The 23,965-nt window shown below is 34.1% G+C and overlaps 1 protein-coding gene across 1 annotated transcript in view; it reads right to left on the reverse strand.

The window, feature by feature from the left end:
- The window catches only part of LOC118199389 (uncharacterized), a 103,485-nt gene extending 94,392 nt beyond the window's left edge, over positions 1 to 9,093 (reverse strand). The window contains exon 1 of the mRNA XM_035371236.2: positions 9,043 to 9,093. The gene's annotated coding sequence lies outside the window, so the exon portion shown is untranslated. The remainder of the gene's footprint in view (positions 1 to 9,042) is intronic.
- Positions 9,094 to 23,965: the final 14,872 nt, after the last annotated feature.

Consider the following 23,965-nt stretch of genomic DNA (forward strand, 5'->3'; position numbering starts at 1 on the left):
ATTTAATTTCTTTAAATATAATACAGGACTCTAAAATTTAGTGGCAACAATTTAAAAAGTGCTTAGCCGTTTATATTGAATCAAAGCAAAATGCCAAAATGAAATTAATAGCCCTTCCGGGTAAATTGGCCCTTTCAGCTAATAAATAAACTGATTTTTGTATTTAAACCTAAGCTGCAAATTTCATAACACTATCGTTGAAGAGTTTGGGTGTCTCACAACGAAGAAAAGATAAGATATCACACCAAATCGTTCAGAACATGTACTTATAAAAAGCTATTACTTGATAACCCATCATCGAAAATGATAAGAATTTGTCAAAATAAAGGAAAAGATACATCTGTACCACTGAGATTAATAATGTGGCTTTCTCCAAATACACTGCTTGCTTTTTACAGATCAAGAACAAAAATTCATTATAAACCATAATTTTGCACATAAATTCTAATCTTTGCGGCAATAAAGCAATCCTGAACGATTTTTAAAACAAATGAAAGGATCGATATACGGGTGAACATAAACAGAGTATGTTACACAAATAAAAAATAAATTTAAAAAAAAATTCCTGTTACAGATTCTCATTTCCTGATTTCGGTATCTCAAGTCCGAAGAATGAAAGAGAGAGAACTCAAATGAATATTTCTTTTAAAGCTGAACTATTCAAGGGTTGCAGTAACCATACAATAACTTTTTTTTCCCCCTTCGCTATTTAAAACGAACAAAGAAATAGTTTCCAATACAAAAAAATGAAAGTATTGCATATGTAAAATGCAATGCCCACGGGAATGATACATTATTCTCAAGGAGTGCAATCTCACACGGACACCTGAAAGGTATATGTCCTTTAACTTGCACTAACCAGTGCTTTGATGTGAATGTATGCAACGACCTTCATCTTAGTCCTTCACAGAGGTCATAGATGAATACGGATTTTTATGTTTGAGAGAGAATGAAAAGTTCAATAGAGAAAGAAGAATAATTTCAGTTACAAATATGCGAAATCGGACGAAGACCTACTTAAAATACTTCCCTTTTGAAAATAGTGGGAAAAAACCTAAACGATTCTATACTAGGTGTGTAACGGATGAAGTTAAAGAATTCTTCATAAATTAATATAACGCTGCACGCATTTTAATTAATATCAATTAAATATATTGTAAAAATAAAACAAAAACTGTTAAGAAATGCTCTTCTAAACGCTCAGTTTGTTACACAATTATGTATTAATTAAATTCGAAAAATAAATAACAAAAATCTTATCTTTTGACGAATGGCAACACACTGAGAATTGATTAGGCCAGAGTCGCGCGAAAGGTAAAGACTTTATGGCGTATGTCTTTTTGAAGCTGCTGTCATAGCTGTTTTTTGAAGCTCCTGTTTGTTACGCTAGTCATAGGTGCCCTTGCCAAGGCAAGGGCACCTATGACTAGCGTAACAAAATGTAGTGGTCCAAAAATTTTAGAAAGATGTTTCTAATGTCAGTGTTGCCACTAGTAAGGAAACTTATCACGATGCTTATCACGATGGATTAATCGTCAATTGATGGAATTAATTGTAATTCATCCACCAGTTAGCTTACATTTCGAATGCATATTATATAAATGATGAAATATTTTAAAAGAAGATCTGAGTTAAATTATCTTCTTATCCCCATGAAGAGCAAGATCACGAGGATGACACTGTAATTTATTTTTCAGTTTAACTTGTTTCATCGTTTATTTATTACTGTCACTGCACTAGTTATAAACACAATTTTAGTAGGTTTTAACATTCTCTAACTTCTTTCATTTTTCGTCGAAAAATTTCTCATAATTGTGACCTTTAAAACTGCCTTTTTTCTTTTTCTTTTTTAGCCCAAATGGGCGTCAGCCCAGAACGGCTGTTAGTCTCAAAACGGCATTTTGAGTCGAATCACTTTTCAAATTGTTGTCACTAAATTTAATCGCCTTGTAGTGTATTTAAATAAACTAAATAATTAAGAATCTATATGAATGTATATATGTTTCTCACACTGTGAAAAAACAACGGTACCTAGAGTTCATCAGATTTTGAATTACGTAGTACTCCATCCGAACATGGGCACCTAGAAGTCCAAAGTTGGAATTTGTTTTATTGTTCAGTTCATATTTAGTAAAACTTTAAAAAAATTGAATAAAAAACTCAACGTTTTCAAAGGGAACAGTGGGAACACTGTACGGAATAAAACATTTTTATCTCCAGCGCTTGAAACTGTAAATCGAAAATTATAAAGATATGCTTTTTTAAAATATTTTTAACATAATGTGGCGTTAGACCAAATGCTCGCGAAACGTGTATGTGTCTTAAATGAAAAATAAATAAATAAATAAAACGCCCCTCTGGGCGTAATATAAAATCTGAAATCTTTCAAATTTTATTTCATTTATTTACTTATTTATTTTGAATATATATATAGTAAGCGCGCTGTTAAAAAAAAAAAAAAATAAATGCGTTCGCCCTCTCTCTCTCTTTTTTTTTTTTTTTTTTTTTTTTTTGCCATAAAATTTGTTATAGTTGCTTTTGTTTTTACTTACATAGATTGCAGAAAATCATACTAAGGTTATCTGCACTATGGGAACATGCTTTGGCGGAGGAATTTTAAGGGGAAGTGATTCTTATTTACGCTGCATATGTAGAAAACTTTACATTCACTCTTTCTCAGGATCATCTGGAGGACCCGCTTCATAAATTTTGGCGGACTTAAAAGTAGCTTCGCGGATTATCTATAGACAAGTAATTAAAGCTACAAAACACTGGTAGTTCACGCAAGACATTTATCCCTAGCAATTCTACTTTAACGTGAACAACTAGGTCCAAGAGTCTAAAAGAAAGAAAATTTTTTGCCTGAATACCCAGCGTTTCCTTCAATGTATTGTTGCTGTTATCGTGTCCATATTACAAGGAAGAATAGTTGCCAGAGCCTACTTCAAAGAGAGGTTGGACTTCCATCCCCCCTCAATTTTGAGGAAGAGCACCCAGGGGGTGGTCCGGGGGTCTCCCATCCCTCTTCCCTTCCACCAAACTAAAACAAGAAGGCTTTCAGCTCGTAGTGCCCCATGCCGGACGGACACTATACATTTGCAAACATTAATGTTTTCTCCGGGATTCGAACACGGGCCCTTTGGTAACGCAGTAGGCTCTCCTAACCATTATGCCGTCTGGGTCACCCTTCAACGTACTGAACTTCTTTTTCATTGATATTATTACAAAAGAAGGAATTTTACCGTTTATTGAAATCTGATACTTACGTTAGTAAATCTTATTAATAAAATATATTAATTCCTATCTATCGAAATGAGCAGTGTTTGAGCATTTTGGTGAAAAACCTCATGAATGCTGAACGCTTGCAAATTCCTCAATATAACAACTATTTTTTTTCTTTAAAACCATTTTAACAGTATTCGAAATTACAATATACAGGGTGATTATAATTAAAGTTTAAGTTTGAAAACGCTATAAAAAAAGAACCACTCATTAAAATGACGTCAAATTTGAAAGGAATGTTATTGAAGAAGGCGGAAAGCGTATGGCAGAAGAAAAAATTTAGTTTCAAAAGTTAGCAACAGATGGCGGTGCAAACGGAAGAAGACGTAAATTAAAATGTTAGTTAAATTTCAGTGTTATAAAGCCGCCAGGTACCAGGCTGTTCCTCATTTCGCGTCTCAGACGTTCGCCATGGGTGTTTCACTGGAGGACCGCGCTCTGCTGGTAAAGCTGTATTACAAGAATGATGATTGTGCAAGAGTAGCTCTGCAAAAATTCAGGACACTGAAGGGTATAAAAGAAGGCGTTGGTCCAAGGAGTGTCGTAGGTCTAAAGAAAATGATGCAAAAATTCGAAACGACAGGTCCGTTTGATATGCAATCTGGTAGAGGGAGAAATCGAGTGCATTCGACGGTAGTTGAAGAAGTGGCCACAGCATTACAGGAGGGATCGACCGGTGGTGTGCAACCGTGCAGTGCACGAGGCCGAACATTGGACAGGCCTACGAGCACGGTGCTGAAAATTGTACGAAACATCCTGCAATGCTATCCGTACAAAATTGGCCATGTGCAGGAGTTGCTTCCGTCTGACCTGACAGCTAGGGAGACGTTTGCGTTAGAATTCCTGACTCGCATGGAAGTGAATAATGAATGGCCATGGAAAATTTTGTGGACAGATGAAGCCCATTTCCATCTGACAGGATACGTGAGTACCCAGAATTGTCGAATATGGGCAACAGAAAACCCACTGGTAACGCACCCCGTACCACTTCATCCTGAAAGGGCCACGGTATGGTGTGGCTTTACGGCATCATTCATCCTACAACCATATTTTTTCGAGCAGACGGGTGCTTCCGGTCCTGTTACCGCTACCGTCACTCGTCAGAGATATTCGTCTCTTTTGCGCAACCACGTGATTCTAGCTCTGCAACAGCGTGGATGTGTGGATGGAATCATTTTTATGCAAGATGGCGCTCCTCCGCACATTGCACATTCCGTGAAGCAGCTGCTGAGGCGCTATTTCCGAAATGCTCGATTTATCAGGCGTCATTTCCCTACAGCCTGGCCGTCCCGATCGCCTGATCTTACTCCGTGTGGGGATATCTGAAGGATGTTGTGTTCCGTGCTCCAATTGCAAATTTAGCGGAATTAAAGGCACGCATTTAGCAACACATTCTAAACATCACCGCGGAGACACTGCGATCCGTTGTGGAACATGCTGTTTGTCGCTTTCAACTTGTTGCACACAACAGTGGACACCATATTGAACATGTTTTGCGCCAGTCTCGCGACAGTTCCGAACTTCTTTGATGAATGGTTCTTATGCAGTATGTCGCCGCAAAACTCTTGAAACCGATTTGTCCCTTTCGATGTGATATGTACAGTCATGCAAATAAAATTATTCAACAATTCTAATTTGTCAATGCGTTTTAATGTGTAACTTCCACCTTAGCCATTGTTTTACTAATCATTTCTCGTTTCTCGTCGTGATTCTGCCGCTTACAGCGCCATCTGTTGCTAACTTTTGAAACTAATTTTTTTCTTCTGCCATACGCTTTCCGCCTTCTTCAATAACATTCCTTTCAAATTTCACACCATTTTCATCAGTGGTTCTTTTTTTATAGCGTTTTGAAACTTAAACTTTAATTATAATCACCCTGTACATTAAAATAAGTTTATGTCTGCCGATTGGTAACAATAAATTTTTAATAATGTCAAAATATTTCGTTAAGTCCTTCGCTTAAAGAGAAAAAATAAATATTCACAGTTGCAAAACTTAAGAAACAATAGTATTTTTAGGAATTACATCTTCAGAACTAGAGGAAACCTGTATGATGATTTGCATAACCGTAAATCTTCAATAGAAGGTTGATATGCAGCCAGATTTCGGAAATGTGATCTCAGAAATGTTGGAAAGAGACGGAATTGTTCGGATGGATTTTCCTGCTCTTTTACCCACTTTAAATCTGCTTGTTTCGGGTAGACATTTTGCCACAAGTTAACATCTACTGCCAACCCTTTGACAACTGAAAGCAGCGCTGAACAAAAAATACCCAACACTTTTTCATCAGCTTCGCTGGAAGTATGCACATGCAAAGCAAAACAAACATTGCATTTCGAGATGTGGCGTCGCCAGGTTGGATGGTAATCCATGCAGATGTTAATGACATTACTCCCATATGATGCTCACTTCATCGAATAAGATTTTTCGAGCACAATGTCTAGGATCAACATATAGGCTAAATTTTGCTTTAGGATGGAATAACTTGCGGATAAAAATTTATAGGGTTTGGTCGGAACTTAAATTGCGCCGGAGCCCACTGGAAACCTTTCAGTTTTTGAGACAAATCATAATTAAATAATCAGCAAATTTATTAATCAGTAAAATAACTCACTGATTGTGAAGAAGATATATCAGATGAAGAAAACTATGAACAATACGTTATTGTACTTATCTGGCAACACTGACCTACTGAACCCAAGTGCGCGAATTCTCCATGCTACCACCCCTCTTCCCTTACTACCAATCTCTCGAGAGGATTTTCGGCTCGTCTCATATTTAGTGTGCCCCCACGTCGCACAGACATATATTTACAAACATTCATGTCTTCTCCAGGATTCGAATGTGAACCCCTTTGTTGTGTTAAGAATAAATTTTATTCACGTTTCATCGGACTTGTGCCCTCATTTTATTGCGAACTCGTACGCACGCAACAATATTTTAAATACAAAATGCCACCAGAAACGTATTACTGATTATTATAAACAAAAATGAAATATAAGTATATGAATCATTAACACATCTTAATTTACAATTATTTATTATCATAAATTTAATATTCTTAATAAATTTTAATATTGACAAAGTATATTTGTGTTAATAAAAAGCATAAATTTTAGTTCTGCATGTCTAAAGTACATTACAAATGTTTTGCCAACTCTTGATTTCAGGACACCTATCATTCAGAAACACTCATTTTTAGTTCCAGAGAAAAGTATAAGGTGTCCTTAAATGACAGGCTTTATTGCCCTTGCATCCCCCCGCTCGAATAGCCAATTGCTAAAGTTTCTCAGTTTTGCCTTCTTTTGACCTATATTTCATACAAAACCATTACCAATCCTTTCGATAAAGACAAAAACGTAAACGAAGCTTCTCGCGATGGTCATATCTCAAATTCCAGGACGAAATTTCATCACAATGCATTACAGTGGGTTAGACAGTAAACAAATAACTGCAGAATAGCACATTCGATAGAGGAAACCATTCAATTGAAATAAACAATAATAATGGGCATAGAAAATTTTTGGAAATTCTTCAGGGTGTGTTGCTCATAAAGCTGGAAATAAAAGAGATCTTTTTATATTTCCTGGGAGGGGATTTTTCTTTTCACACAAAAGTGCCAAGCAGTTGCAAGAAAGAAATCTTACTGTCACTGTTTTCCTCCCAAGGGACCACCTCTAGCTATTAGAATGGTATGAGCACTGATGATACTACCTACAACTATCTCGATGTTCTCATTGTCGAGAACATTGACAGGTCAGTTTAAGTGAAGTTTACATTTAAGTGATAAGTGAACATTTACATTGTTGTCAGTTGAAGTGAGTGCATACAGTTCCAAACGTTTTTGCAGGAACTGTAATAAAGATTCAATTAGACTACAAAATTAAAATTAAAAAAGTTAAAATACGTCAGAATGAATTATATTAAAGGTGCCATGACAAGAAAGGTTCCTTCTTGGAGGAGGGATTAAATATTTGTCAGTATTAACAAATATAGAAATCATTAATAATATTTCAAAAGTACAAGAATAAAGATTTTCCCAACACACTGGAAACAAGTTATTTTAAGGGGGGGGGGAACTTAACAGAAGTTCAAAAATTGCAATTCATTAGAGACTTAGCTAAATTAGCTATGAGAAACTATCACAGCATACCAATCAGTTATTCTGGATTATATAATATATTTTAACTACATTTATCACTACTTATCACCGTAACCAGAAATGAGAGAACGTTCTCAAAAGCGAAATAAATAAAATTAAAAATTTAATTTAATTAAAACTTAAAAAAGAATAAACAGCTTTTTGAAAAACACTATTATGCAAGATCGTTTGTCAAGCTTATCAAAGCTCATCAGTTTCGAGAGTTAATAAATAATTTTGCAGCGAGGAAAATTAAAAATTAATAAATCAGAAATTTTTTATTTATGAATGATTTTTAGCTATCATTTTTTATCAATTATGTTAGTCAGTTGCGATATTACTTTAAATACCTTTTTTAAAAAATGAACAAGACAAAAGAAAAGATTGTAGACCGGAAGAAATTAAAAGCAGCCCTTTCTCCACAAAAGTATTAGATTTTTAATTATTTAACAGTTTTAACTAAAGAACTCATTCTTTAAAAAGAAATATTAATTAATATACATAAAACTGTAATTGCATTACTGCGTTAAATTCTATTGTCTAGCACAAGTAATAACTGTAAGTAGATTTATAGATAATTCTGTTTTCGAAACATTAAATTATCACTGTGTGAAACATAAAAAATAAATAAACGGAATAGCATATTGTGATACAAGTACTGTGTTTCAGAATTAATCATTATGTTTAGAAATCTCATACGTAACCTGCCACGGAGAGGATAACACTTCCATCCAGAACAGCAATAATCTCTAAAAGGATTATTCTGCCATTTAATATATTTATTTATTTTTATTCCTTGTATTGCAGAAAGGTTTTAAGCGATAAGAAATATAAATTTCAGGTTTAAATAACACGAACTGTTACACGCTACAGATCACTTCTAACTATTAGAGCAAACATAATCATTATGTTTTAGAACTGTCCAGATTTCTGTTTCCATACTTTGAAAACAGGTAAATTGTTGATTAACTTACACCAAGAAGCCATACTCCAGCGAAAGAGTAATTAAAAGTTTATTTTTAATTAACTAAGTTTCACAGCACCAAATTAAAATTAACATTTAAAACTTTCTCTTAATATATTAAAAATATTGTCATAAATAATGATTAAAGTTAAGTAAAATATTATTTAAAAAATTTTATCAAGGCCAGAGAAAGGCAATACGAAAAGGACGCCGGGTGCCCGCATGACGCAATGTAGAACACCGTGTTACAGTATTCTAAAGTCATAAACCGGTGGAAATATTCCGTTTAATGACATCAGGGACAAGAAAAAAACGTTATTTATTCGAATACTTTAAATGACTCGACACCAAGAATTTTACAACAGCAATTATCCGTCTTTCTCTTGTCTAAATATTTACTTCCGCTTTAAAGAGAGAAAAGAAACGCGTGCCAACAAGTTGCACGTCATATACGATCCCGAAAGCAGCGCTGACCTTCATTTGCGACCGAAACGTTAACGGGAATTAAAAACTTTACTTGTTTTACATATATAGCAACGAAATTCGGATTTCTAGTTACTTTTGCTCATAACCAGACATTTCTGAATATCTTCACAGTTCATTCCATGCATATTAAACAAATAAATAAAATAATAAGAATATTTTTCATACGCACCTGCCTATTCGAAGTGAGAACAGAACTTCCGAATCCGCCATTCTTTGCCACGCAGCTCGTATGGAGTGACGTCAAGAATTGGCGGGATTAGCGAACCAATAAAAACAAAGTATTCTTTAGTTTCGGATACACTTGCGAAAATAGAGCAATTGTTCGTTTTAAGTTGGTTAGGTATTTCGCGAGGAAAAAAAAAAGAAGCAACAGTGGGTTATCGTCCTTTGCAATGTAGGTCACGGTCGTAAACTTGACAAAAATTAACGAACCGGATGACTCCATGAAAGTTAAATTTTGTTCTACATTCGCACTTTCATGTCACCTTTCTTAAGAGAATAAAATGCTCGTCTAGATTCGTTTAATTTGCCAAGTCACAATAGCTAGTTTTTTTTTTTTTTCCCCTTCTTCTTTTTTGTCCCCTTTAAAAAAATAATAAATAGAATTGCTCTTTATTTGTATGGATTGTTTTGCGATTAAAAAGATGGCGTTTTTATTTTTATTTTTATTTTTTTTTTTTTTAATCCTTCCAGGGCTGTCTTCTTTTGAGGTAAGACTTCGCAGTGTCTGAGGTTTTAAACTAGTTATATGAAAAATAGTATGCATTTAAAGCTCACTAGGAACCTGTAGAAGAAAGGCAGAAGAGGAACTGCAGCTCTCAACATTAATTTGCATTAAGATATGGCGTTCCATATTCAGTTACTTTAGGACATGGTGTTCTTATCAGGAGTAAACCTATTATTCTGAATATAAACTGGATTGTTTCATTAAGGCAAAAAGACTAACGTTTTAAGGATTGGTTAACTGATTAAGACAAATCATACCAGGCCTGGTGGAAGGGATGCGTGCATAGATAATTTTCTGAGAAAAATTAGGTTGTATTCAAGTTTAACATGCAGAAATCAGGAGAAAGGCCATGCACCCGTTTATCAGGATTAGAATCCGGGCTGAATTAACCAATATTAAGCGGTCTTAGCCAGTTGGTCACAGGTGAACCATATGCTAAAGGGAAGCATGCATTTGTGAAACCCTTTCTAAGATAAACTATTTGAGCTGCACATCATGAAAATCTGTACTGCGCTGGGAAAATTTAGCTCTCTACACTGCTGTTTCAATGGCTCACCAGGAAGAGATGGCAAGAAACCAGAAACCGGTATTTCCGGGGCTATAGTTATTATGCCGTTATTCGGTTGCCATGAAAAATGCTTAAAATTATTGCTTTATGTATACACATAAAGTATACATTCAAGAAATCTAGGATGAATGTCAACAAAAATTTATTAATCTAATTAAAAATTATTATTTGTGTAATCGTCACTATTTTATTTTTGTAAATCAACAAGGATGGAAGAATGTGTACACTAGATGTTCCGACATAAATTGCCTTAAAAGCAGTGGAAAGAAGAAAAATCGAGGTGGGGGGACACAAACGCTCCATTATTCTTTAGATTACATGCATAAGGTTTTATGCTAATTAATCCATTATCTTATTATTTTTAATGGATTTTCACTCTCGGCGATTCTCACCAGGATGTAAATTAGTTGTCGTGTATACGGAGTTCTTGAAGTTAGAGGGAAAGTTGCTGGCAGTGACGCCGACCTACTATTTCTCGCACAACTTCAAAATTATTTATTTCGGCTTTATACATTTGCTAGCCGTGTTTCTCGTGCAGTAAAATTTCTAAACCGAAACCTGAGACGGTTTTGCCTTGTAACTTTCATGTGTTAAACACTTTAATAGAATTCTGTCAGTTTAAATCCCGCAAGCAGCAGGGATTTTTTCTGTAGAGAGTGAGGTATATAATTGTTAAATTTGAAGTTTTAATAAAATGGTTTCTTCAAACCTTCTTTTGTGTACAGTTGCTTTACTAAGATGGGCAATAAGTCCCTTTACAGACTTACATGGAATCACTTTTATTCCCTATACAGTACTATTATTACTGTTTACTGCATTTCTTTTCAGTTTGCATCAATAACCATCTAATTGAACCGTATTAGCGGAATTTAAAGCTACAATTAAAATCAGTCGTTATGAAAAATCTTTTTAGAATTCGAGTAGCAGCTAAAAATTCATCAGATAGAGCGTTTGCTTATTTTAATAAGATGAGATTTATAAGGTGAGGTGAATAATTCCTCTATCCTCTGATGAAGAAGAAAAGACCAAAAAAGCTGAGAGATCAAGATAAGAAAACGGGAAAAAAGCAACTGCTTCTGCTTAAGATTTTTTTTTTTTTTTTTTTAATGGCCGAGCGCTTTATTTAATAGCCATTAGCCTGGCGCCACTTCAGGGACCGGAAGTGGTGGCCATTTCATTATGAAAGCACCTAATAGGTGGCTACTGTTGCCTCTCATGAAAGGACAGACAGTTACAATTATGCCTTCTCCGAGATTCGAACCGGGGCCCATCGCTACGGCAGCTAGAGTTACTAACTTCTATACCGTCTGGAGGGCTTTCTGGCGTAAGCTCCTCTTCCTAAATCAAATGGCCATCTCTTAGAGAGGGGTTACTTGGAATATCGAAATAGCAAGGATTTCGGGGCGAATATGAAGCAAGATATACAGTCAAGCTAAAGACGAATAGACCAATTCAAATTCTTTGGTGACACCGCTATAACGAACTTTTAGGAGAAAAATGCATTTTGCAATAGAGTGTAAAAATTGACAAAGATTAAAAAAGCAAAAGACTGAAAATCATTGTCCTATTTCCCAACAGAAGATAATAATAATTCTAATTTGAAAAAAAATTAGGGTTAATTACAATAATTATCATCTGAAATGATTGTTTTTTGATGTTTTTTCGATTTCGCCATACGTTAATAATTTTATACAATAAATTTCTTATTACATGAAAGCCATAATTTAGACTCGTCTCTCCAATGACACATCTCTGTGTCTTTGTCTAAAATATATATTTGTAATAAGCTTTTGTCCAGATAATGGAAGATTGTGACATATTTTTAAATGATGAACGTTTTCAGTAATGCTTCTTCGACATTCTTTTTTTTTTGTCGTATTAATATTTTTTTCGTGATTAGAAATTATCGATTCTCTATCTTTCCACACGTTAATATCAACCAGGGGCAGTTCTATGGTATTCTCCCTCTCCTGATGCAAACTCTGGATTTTTAAGTTCCCAGTTTCTTTGGTTCTCAAAATAGATTCACAAATATAGGTTCAATAGGGAAAGTTTTGCCGCCCTTAAATTTTGCAGCCTCTGGCAGCGGCCCTGATATCAGCTATAGATTTGAATAAACCGTATTCCTGGCAGATTCTGCTACATCCCTTCCGTTCTCTTCGAAGGATACTCACTTTAATACAGAACATTACATATTTACGACTTTTGAATTTTTGACACCCAAAATTTTAGTAATGAGATAAAAGAATGTGTGAAGGGAAAAAAAAAAATAAAGGGAAGATAATTTCATCAATAAACTATCCTATCCAATGTCTAATAAGAAAACATTCATTTTCTTCAAGGTATGTATTGTATAAAGGTAAGGGCGTAATAGTCCTTAGAAATAATATTTTAAAATCCATCAAAAGGTAAAAAGAATCTAACTATCCCCCATCCTCTCACCAGCGGCCGAGGGGTAGATTCGCTGATGCACTGAACTCAGGGTTTCGAATCCCAGGCAAAGGTGGGTGTTTTCGTGGTTTAACCCATGTGTAGAAAATATATTGTTTTCCCTTAGAGAAAATTCTGTAAGAAGGCATCCTTTCCCTACAAGCAGATAGCCTGCAATGCTTTGCTGAAGTTAAATAAACCAAACCGTCCACCATTCAGAACACAGAACTTGGATAGCATTTTAAATACTGCCACAAAGTAAACCGGTAAGGATAAGAAATTTACTTTCCCGAAAAGAAGAGTCACTTGTATAAACCCAATGCCATAAGAATCTATTCGCTATGTCTTCTTTACCTGAATAATAAAAATTTCAAAGCTATCAGTCTTCAGCAAAGCTCCGTCTAAAACCTCAGTCAAATAATTTGAATAGAATTAGAAAGCTCATTCAAACTGTTTGATTCAATTGTCACGAAAACCATGTAGTGTCTTAAGATATGCTTATTGTGCATCTCGTTCTTCAACAACTAGGTGTGACATCTGTCACTACAGTATTTATTTAGAAAACAAAGAGAGTTGTGGAGCTGAAGGCAAAAAAGATAGCAGTGTGAAAGTTGTTCCATGATTTTAACATGGAAAAACTACTGTTTTAACATGGAAAGAATCTTAACATCTTAAACATGGATGATTTTAAGAGTTAGAAAAGTTAAGGTTACACTGCATACTGTCTGCAATGCATAGCACAGACACAGCTTAAGAATGACACCGGCACACGATAGACATTGACATATGATCGACACGATAGACCAGAAATTTTGCTAATTATGTAATAAAGAGTAAGATAATGAATTTATAATTGTTTCCTCACACAGAGATGTCAGAGATATATGAACGACACCGTGCATTGTCGACATCGACATAGAATCGTCATGGCGTAGGAACAACACCGGCAGGCAAACGTTACAACATTTGTACATTAGAAAATGTAGAGACGAATTACGATTAGAACAGCACATAATCGTGAGAGGGGAAAGGGGAATTTGATTAAATTACGAGTATTATTTTTTAGAGTAAATGCATAAGACTGATATCGCATAAAGTGGAAACCATTTATTGAGCTTCTTTGTTAATCCTGTGCCGGTAGAGCAGTAGGTTCTATCCAATGTCGGTTCTGTGTTGTATTCCCGTAATGTTTTAGTTAAAACTTACAGGAATTCTAGAACCAATTATGAAAAACGCACACATACCATACACATGCACAAAACACATACAAAAAAAAATTATAAAGATCGTTATATTTCATGTTGATACATTTGAAAGTTCGCTATGGCTGTATAAAGTAACATTGTGTAGAAAATTGGAACCGGACGGAGAGAAAGCTCATTCGCTGTGCGTGGGAGTTCGCTATAGAAGGATTTGACTGCATTACATATTTACAAGAAAAAAAAAAAAAAAGTGATTACCACGAAGTTCTACCTTTCCAATAGCTGAATGGTTAAATACCGCTGAATACTAGTAGTTCCACGTGGATTCGAACTCGGAGAACGGGATAGCTGCGTGGTTGGGTTTCATGACTTTTCTTCCGTGTAACGAGAATATGAGCCTATTTTACCTTAGAGAATTTTCCACGAAGGCATCGCTTTCCTTAGGTAGGCAACCTTTGTGTGCTTTGCTATATTCAAATAATGTAACCGCGAAGTCACGGAACATTTACAGAAGAGTGATTTACCTTATTGTAACCAAATAAGAGAGGCAGAAAGTTCAGATTATAATGAAGAACATTTCTTAGGTATACGAGACAAAAGAGGGTAAAAGGAACAATCGAAGTAGGGGAAAATATCATAATTTAAGCAAATGGCTTCATTTAAAGACGCCCCTGAAGAAGGTCCTGCTATTTTCGCAAATGCAACAAATAATGCGCAAAAAAAGGGTAGGTTTTGCAACAACATGAGAAAAAGTTACTGCATTAAATTGGATAAATTCCACTTCTTTGACTTGATTGACAACGGCGGCGAACAGGGAAAGGGGAGGATTTGCTTTACTAAACGAATTTGCGTTTGCAAGCGAATGCTCGATCTGTGGAGATGATTCACTGACATGAAAATAGTGCTGAAAAATATCACGTTGTTTAGTTTGCGTTACTAAAGTCCCGTTCACAAGCAACGCTCCTTCGCACAGCTGCCGTTAGCAAGGGGAGAAAAAGGAGACATGAAAGAGTTTCGTCTTTAGGACCCGTTCAGAAGACCACCGTCTTCCTTCCCCTTTACACCTAAGCCTCTGTGAACAATCACGTCACCGAATTGGCAGATTTCTAATACTGTTTACACATTTTTAACGCTGTTTACTGTTGTTAATTTTGTAATCTGTACTTTCGCAACTGGTACCTGAAATTTCGTAATGGTTCCTAAAAAACATATGCTTTTTAATTATTATTATTATTATTATTTTATAAACTTTTATTTAGTTCACTCTTGGTGCTTGTCGCTATGTTTAAAAGATGGTCATGAACTTTTAAACTGCTCCCCGATAAGATATAGAACTCAAACTTTGTACATACACTGCTTGTGGATGTGGTGTCACGCTTTTGATTTTTAGAGGATTAGATTTTTTTAAAATTTAAAGTTGAAACGACTTTCTGCGAATATTAACAAATAAACTGAGAATCTCAGAATATTACAGTTTGCACCATAACACACTGTGGAAGAAAAAAAAATTAAATGAAATTTTTAGCGTAATTTTTTTAAAAAATATTTTGGGAGAATTTTTGTAAATCGTTCATATTTTTAGACTTTTTGACGCCCATTAGTTTTAAAATTTCATATCTAAAAATATATAGGTTACAAACTTCCGTCATTTTCATAGCTTACAAAACAAACTTTTCGCATTTAAAAAAATGATAAAGGAAATAATTTGGATGATTTTTTTACTTTTTTGAAAGATATGCAATGAAGCAGAATGGGAAATATTGGTTCTTCTTGGGCATCAATTCGAAACATCGTTTTCAAAGTAATAATCTCATTATACCACACTATTTTTATGACATTATTTATGCTATATAAGTTGTTATTGTTGCCAGTTGTTAGTTCAGCGCGAGATTGGAGATATTTCTGAGTTAACTTTCTCTTAAGATGCGTTTTGCATTCCGTCGTGTTTAACGTTCTTATTAGATTGAAGCATAACTACTGATTATACTTAGTGATATTCTAAACACTTGTACGAGTATTTCTGTGGAAAATTCCAGAACTTTGAAGTGTTTATGTTGATAAAATAAATTTAATTAAGCTATCATCGGATTTGAGTGCAATGACAATCATTTACGAACTATTATCAATCTATTACAAACCCGTACGCACGCAACAATATTATAATTAATTAATGTATTAAAGTTGTTTTGAACGTGTTTTACAAAACAAAAACAGGTAAAGAAAAATTCTGCTTGCGTTTTATGAGTTTTTGCAATTTTTCTGGCCACATAAGGTTTTAAAAAAGGGTTTGTAATTTATGTTTATATCTATCAATTGAATAAATAGCACTAGGTTTGATTTATATACATATGTGTGTATTGAAATTCAATAACAAAATTTTAAAGTTTTGAAATGATTAAATGTCTATTTAGACAGTTTGTATTCTTTAAACTGCAAATGCAAACTGAGAAACCTTTTGCATTTTTTTCAATAAATCCTTTTCCTTAAAGTCCGAAAACATATACAGGTATGGACTAAATTTTTTATTATTTTTACTGCTTACTTAAAATTATATACTTTATAGAAACAAGGATGGGTTTTGCAAAATACTGAAAGGAAAAATTATTTGAAATGAAAATGAGACTGAGATCATGTTTGTTTTAAAGATTTTAGATAAAAGTGTATTTTTTCCCCCTCAGAAACTAATTCATTAATTGCAAAATCATTCCTTGAAGTTATTAAGAACACTCTAATAAATGCAATAAAAACTGGGGAGAGACATTGAAAATTGTAGGAGAAGAAAAACATTTTAATTGTAAAAGTTTTCTTCAAAAATTTAAATAAAAAAAAATACTAGCAAAAACTTTTTTTCAGCTTAAAATTATTTTGTCTCACAAAACCATTTAATAATATTCATAAAAAGTAGATAAAAATGCTTAAATTTAAAAAAAAATCATTCAAAAGATACCGAGTCCCTTGTTGCGTTGAGGCCGATATTCACTTGTCTTAACTTTTGTTTTAATTTGAATGATATTTCTGGAATATCTAGCATCAGGTAACCTTGCCTGTATTTGTCTATAATTTCCGTATCTTGTACAGTTCTATCTAATTTTTGGGTGCATGCTATCATATCCCCAGACATCTATCAGCGCGATTGTTTCGCTGACAAGTCCAGCGAGCAGTAACTAAAATTAAGTGAACCGTGCAGTATAGTACGGAAAATCTCCCCATTTGCCCTGCTCCCGAGAGGTAAGGAACATTCAACCTCCAAGTTCTACCTCCAATTCGGTGAGGCAGTTAATGCTTGTTCTATGTGAACGGGACACGTTGGAAGAACCGGTTTAAGCTACCGGTCGAATCTGCTCTTGTGAACGGGGCTTAAGGAGCTTAAAGAAGGAGAAAATAATATTTGCAAGTCTGTCATACACTAAGAACGGCAATACTTAGCATTGTGGATCTCAGTGTAACTGAAATTGAAAAAAAAACGTCAAATTTAAATTTCATAAGTTTCCAGAGTTAAAAAAAGGAGAGATGACGGTTTTCGTTGGGGAAGCATGATACTTGTCAACCGAAAAGAGGGATGGATTTCCAAACTAAGAATCAGGAAAAGATTTCTCTATTCCAAACATTTCACGTAAAGTGATTATAATTAACCAAGTAACTATATTTCATATTTTCCGTATGCTACTTTAATAACCCAATTTGTATTCGGATGATTTTGACAGATGATAATTTCAAGGAATTTTATACTACATTCAACCCCAGCTATAGGGAACCTGGTTTATGGGGAACCAAATCAACAAGAGTTATTCCTCGCTGTAGGGAATCTGGATAAAACGAATGAATTGTTTCGTCCCATCCATTTTCCAATACATTTGATGTTATATTGTGCGATTATAGAGAACCTCCAAGCAGATATAACGAACTTTAATAGATATTTTCGACGGAGTTTTTTTTTGGCATTTTTCATATTTTTTGCAGAATTTCCTCAAATTTAAACTAAAAATTATTAACCCTTAAAATTTATCCATGTTTAGGCTGTTAGGATAACAAGAAACACACTTTATGTTGTTGTTCTTTTATCTTCATTCTCAATTTTGTCTGTATTAGCAAAAGCTTTGCGAACAAAGGCTATATCCATTTATTTGGCAGTCAGGGAATACAATAAGAACAAAATCTCAGGAGATTATAATTATGTGGCCTATTGACCACTGGACAATAGAAATTTAATAGGTTCTCTACTTCTGTTCAAATTGTTTGTATGAGCTATAAGATAGAGATAATGCTGATGCTATGATGGATATTTTGAAATTTTCGCTATTGAGGTCTAAAGAGTGAATAGATTCTAGTGAGCATGGGGTTACACAAGTGATTCGTCTTTAAGGAAATGGATTTTTTTCATCCTTATCGGTTTGCTTTGTTCCAGTGTTTAAAGTGCTCTCTAAGTAGATTATAGTTTATCTTATGATATTTGAAAGAGTACCTGAATAGAGTATTTTGATAGAATACTGGTTAGCACAAAAAAGTTTATAACTATTCAATAACATAAATAACCATGAACACATGATATTGTTAAAAATTTTGTATATATATATATAAATAATTTTATTGAAATTATATGCGAAATTGTAGTATCTTTTGTATAATGTAACAGGAAAAATTTGAAGATTGCGAGGCTGTGCAGGAAAAATAAGATTTCAGGAGCAGGCCTATTCAAAATTGAGGTATAACATTCTACATCTTCAGTGTCTATTTGCCGAGTGGGACCAAAAAGAAAACTTTTAGTTTTGTGCACCAAAAAATTTACCTTTTTACCTGCTGCCCGAATTGCTTGTTTTTGCGCAGAAACTCTAATTTTAATTGTAAATGTTTTTAAAATTGTTTTAACTGTATTTGGTGTTTTATGTTTTTCTATATCTTTCAATTTTTAAGGAAGTTATTTTGAGTTTTATGTACTTTTGCCCTGCCGCGAAGTCAGAACTGAATTAATTGAATGAGAAATATATCTTTAACGAAAGTCGAGGAGGAAGTAGTGTTTCGTATGAACAGTAAATATTATCGCCAGTCAGTATTTCATGTGTGAAAATACATTTTATCAAGCTGTTTCACTTCTCTGTGCATTCAATCCATTACGAACTGCACACAAGCAACATTGTAAAGATATTTAAAAGAAATACTGCACACTTAAATTACAGACACGAAGAGGTTTAAAAAAAAAAAAAAAAAAAAAAAAAAAAAACAGCAGCATTTATGAATAAAAGGAATTATTTTCGTAATACAAATTTTAATAAATTAATCATAAATTAATAAAAATTCAGTTACAGAAAATGCGACAATTTAGAATATACAAAAGAAACATATTAAATACTGTATACTGAAAAATTGCTGGCAGTGCAATGTAATCATGCTAGAATTGCTTACATTTAGAAAAATTTGCAACATACAGTGTAATATTTATACTTCCAGTTACAGAAATATTTTAAATAATACAAATATTCATGATTTGTTTAAAAAATCAGTTTTGTTAAAATTACGAAATTTAACTTGTATACGTTCCCTGTTTTCCTATGATTACGGTTAGGAAATTTTATACTTATTGTGAAAAATAAAACGTACTCCAGTACGCCCAAAACTCACAGAAGTATTTCATTTTAAATCATATTCGTACACAAATTAATGAGGGAAATGTTTACTGTCGTACATAACTAAAAATTAAATTTTAGTTTAGAAAAGGATTTTTGAAATTACTAGATTAAGTGATAAACACTGCTATTTATATTGTTTAGAAAGACAATGAACAATGGAATTTTTTCTCAAAAAGGAAATCTTATAGATCTCTTGTTTTAGAAAATAGTGAGCGGCTTCAGTGTTGCCACGTAGCCAACTCGTTACATTATTTGCATAAATTACGAGGGCCATCCAGGAAGTAGATTACGTTTCCGTCTGTGTCCGTTAGGGGCGGGGCTAGCGCGGCCATCTTGGGGTCAGAGCGTTGCGCAGCTCAGTCTGCATCTAGCCGTGCTAGTGAGAGGTTCGTGCTGTGCTCCGTTCAGATACTGTGACGGTTTGAAATGTCTGCGTTAATTGAAAATCCCGCGAGGTGCGCTCAGTAATAAGGTTTCTGACTGCAAAAAACTGTAAACCGATAGAAATCTATCGGCAGCTTCGTGAAGTGTATGGGGACAACATTATCACTGAAGGTGGAGTGCGTCAGTGGGTCATAAGATTTCAAAATGGCCGAACCAATGTTCACAACGAAGATCGAAGTGGGAGACCCAGCATAGTGACCGCCGAACTTCTCGAAAAAGTCGATGCTAAAGTCCGTGAAAATCGAAATTTCACAATAACGGAACTTTCTTTGAGTTTTCCACAAATTTCGCGAAGTTTGTTGCACGAAATCATCAGCGAAAAGCTTGGTTACCACAAGTTTTGTGCAAGATGGATTCCAAAAATCTTGACAGAGGACCACAAAAATCAGCGAATGGCTGCAGCGTTGAACTTTTTGGACGCTTACCATAAGGATGGTGACTCTTTACTCGATCGCATCGTTACTGGTGACGAAACATGGGTGAAACATGTGAACTGTGAAACGAAATTGCAATCAATGCAGTGGGGGCACACAAGTTCTCCCCAAAAACCCAAGAAATGCATGCAAACAATGTCGGCAAGGAAGATGATGGCGACTGTTTTTTGGGACAGAAAAGGTGTAATTTTGGTGGACTTCCTGGAAAGAGGCACTACAATAAACTCTCAAAGGTATTGCCAAACTCTCCAAAAACTCAGAAGAGCAATTCAAAACAAGCGCAGAGGAATGTTGAGCTCTAAGATCTTGTTGATTCACGACAACGCCCGGCCCCACACGGCAAATGTCACTCGTAAAGTTCTTGAATCTTTTAAGTGGGAGTTGTTTCCTCATCCGCCGTACAGTCCCGACCTGGCACCGAGCGACTTCCACCTATTCCCAGCAATGAAGAAGTGGCTGGCTATGCAGCGTTTTGATGACGACGCACAGCTGCAAGAAGAGGTAACGAAGTGGTTGAAGGCGCAGGCGGCCGAATTTTTCGACGAAGGAATTTCCAAGCTCGTACATCGCTACGATAAATGCCTTAATTTGTATGGTGACTATGTAGAAAAGTAGTATTTGAGTGTGGCTTTCATCTGTATATAATAAAATTTGTTTCCTATACTTTGTTTATTTTTTTATTCCAAAACGTAATCTACTTTCTGGATAGCCCTCGTAAATTATAAAAACAATCAAATTTCAAGGTATTTTTTGAATAGATATTAGATTATGATTTTAAAGTAAAAGAACAACATAGGGAATTTAATAACGAATTTATAACATTTGAAAATTTCGAAATTACTTATGTGAAAATATATGCAGCTTACTATATGTAATTAAACAATGAATTAAGGTATGTTACGTATTAGTAAATTACAAAAGAATTTCACTGAATGACATTAAACTGTAAAAAAAAATAAATAAATAAAATAAAAATAAACATCAAATTATTGTATATTCATTTATTTTTGAATGGAACCCTGAATAAATTTTGAACGTGATGATAAAAATCCTAAATTTCGAAATTAAATATCTCTTTCATTTTCCTTCCACTACTTGTCGTACAAGAGTTAAACTTTTTTTCTTTTTTTTAAATGAGTGCAAAATTTTCCCATATATAACTAGAGGGGCCGAAGGAATCCTATAAAAAGTTAGATTTCGTAATTTTTCAAAACTGATTTTTTAAGTTTAAAAACCTGATGTGTACACCACATGAATTCCTTGTACGGAATATTAAATTATACGCATTTTTTTCTTGCATTTCATTTAAACTTATCGGATTGATACTTCGTCGATAGCGCATAAACCACAATAAAATAAATGCACTCTTTAAAATTCACTATATTTGTTTACTATAGCGGCACTCTGGCGCTAGGTTCACTTAACAGCGTTACATCTCATTCATTTTATAACTCAGAATGCAAAAAATTATATCATCTGAAGAAATATCTAATCATTGTCGCATGCTCTATTAAAATACTATAATAAATCGAAAACGATATATAAAAGAAACTAAGCAAATAAAAAAGGAACAGTTTTTCACAGCCAATTCAACGCCTCCTATCTAATGCGCTACTCGTAAGCATTCTCCTCTGTTCGAGTCAGACTGGCGACAATATTTGCTGCTAATACGGAACACTTATTTACTCGAATTTCATTGCACATATATTTCTCATTCAAAATTAATTCAGTTCTCATTTCGCGGCAAGGCTGTAGGGTTTATATTTATTTTAACTAACATTTATTTTAAGTTTAAACTAGCTTTCCTGTCAAGCCTTACTTTCCCCTGGAACTACCAATGCCAGAGTATGTAAATTTTAGTAGAACGCGCAAGGATTCAAATTATCAGCGGAAGTATTCTGAGTTAAATAGAATGGAAACGAGTTCGAGGTGTGCTGTTCTTACTTCACGAGCGCGGAGGTAGTTAGCCAGAAATTGAAGAACCCCGCGTTTCGGTCTGTGTCCTTTCCTCCTTATAATTGTTAATCGTTCAACGTGATATTCAAAGTTTGCTGAATTAGCAGCGGTATTGTAAAACGCGGTGAGGTTAGTTACATTTAGAGAGCCTCGTAGTTAGAGTCTTGTTATTATTTCTTTTCAGGTTCTTATTTTATTTTACCGCCGGGTCGGCGTAGTTTGTAAACGTCAAGAGCACGCAATTGTAATTTCTTAAGGGGACTCATACACTTTAAAACCCATAAGATGTTCGAATAGGTGACTGTTGCAAGAATTGGGATTACTTATTGATTTTAAAAGCAAATACTTCCAACTTTTTACAGCTGACTACATAATATAGCTGCTTTCTGAAATAGTAATCAGAAAGTTTATGTTGCCACAAATATTTTTATAATTTAATCCGCTTTGTGACAACATTTTTTGTCATGTTTCCAACTTGCGCGCACAGTTTAAAAGATTCTTTTTCATAATTTAATTCCATATTTAATATATAACTGTTATAACATTTGGAAACTACTGTGAACCTAAAATTCTATAAATTTCATTTTCAATTTTTATTTTATTTTGAGTTCAGTTTATAAAATGTATTTTATTAACAAAATTTGTAATGTTTTCGTCCACAAAATTTTTCAATATTAAAATATTTAACAGATTGTTGGTTCAGTTTAAAAATAGTGCTCATATAAAGAATTCCATCCAATTTCAAGTATGTACCATTAGCCATTTTTAAAATATCGTGCGCGCAAGGTGGAACCATGGCGAAATATTTTGTCACAAAGAGGATTAAATTACAAAAATATTTGTGGCAACACAAACTTTCTGGTTACTATTTTCGAAAGCAGCTGTATTATGTTGTCAGCTGTAAAAAGTTGGAAGTAATTGCTTTTAAAATTTAAAAAAAAAAAAAAAAAAAAATATCTCAATTCTTGCAACAGTCACATATTCGAAGATCATGAGGGGTTTAAGGTGTATGAGTCCCCTTAAGTTGAATAAAAAGAGACTTAAACCCTTAGCAAGACTCTGTCTATTTTCCAGTTTCAACAGTCACCTCTTGGTTGCGTGCAGGTTGGAGGCGCGCAACTCTACAAGGCAAAAATGCATAAAACCTCGAAATATCGTCATTAAAAATGGAAAGATATAGAAAAACATAAAGCATCAAATACAGTTTAAAAAATTTTAAAAATAAAAACAATTTTTAAAATTAAAATTACAGATTCTACTCAAAAACAAGCAATTCGGCCAGCAGGTTAAAAAGGCAGATTTTTCGGTGCACAAAACTAAAAGATTCCTTTTGGTCCCACTCGGTAACAAAGACACTGAAAGCGTAGAAACGGATTTAATTTGTTTTGGAAGCTATGCTGAGTCAATACATAGGATAATTTAAAATTCACTATGTTTGCTTACCATAGCGACACTGTGGTGCTAGGTTCACTTAACAGCGTTACATTTTGTTCATATTGTAACTCAGAATGCACAAAATTTATATCATTTGAAGAATTATCTAATCGTTGCCTCGTGTTCTATTCAAATAGTATAATAAATCTAAAACAATACATAAAAGAAATTAACAAAACGAAAAAGAAAGTTTTTCACGAACGATTCAGTATTTCTCATTCAATGAATTCAGTTCTCACTCCGCGACAAGGCAAAAATACATAAAAACTCAAA

Source organism: Stegodyphus dumicola, chromosome 3, assembly GCF_044657685.1.
Source record: "Stegodyphus dumicola isolate Sdum_Otavi_A_Nest chromosome 3, ASM4465768v1".
Classification (NCBI taxonomy): domain Eukaryota; kingdom Metazoa; phylum Arthropoda; class Arachnida; order Araneae; family Eresidae; genus Stegodyphus; species Stegodyphus dumicola.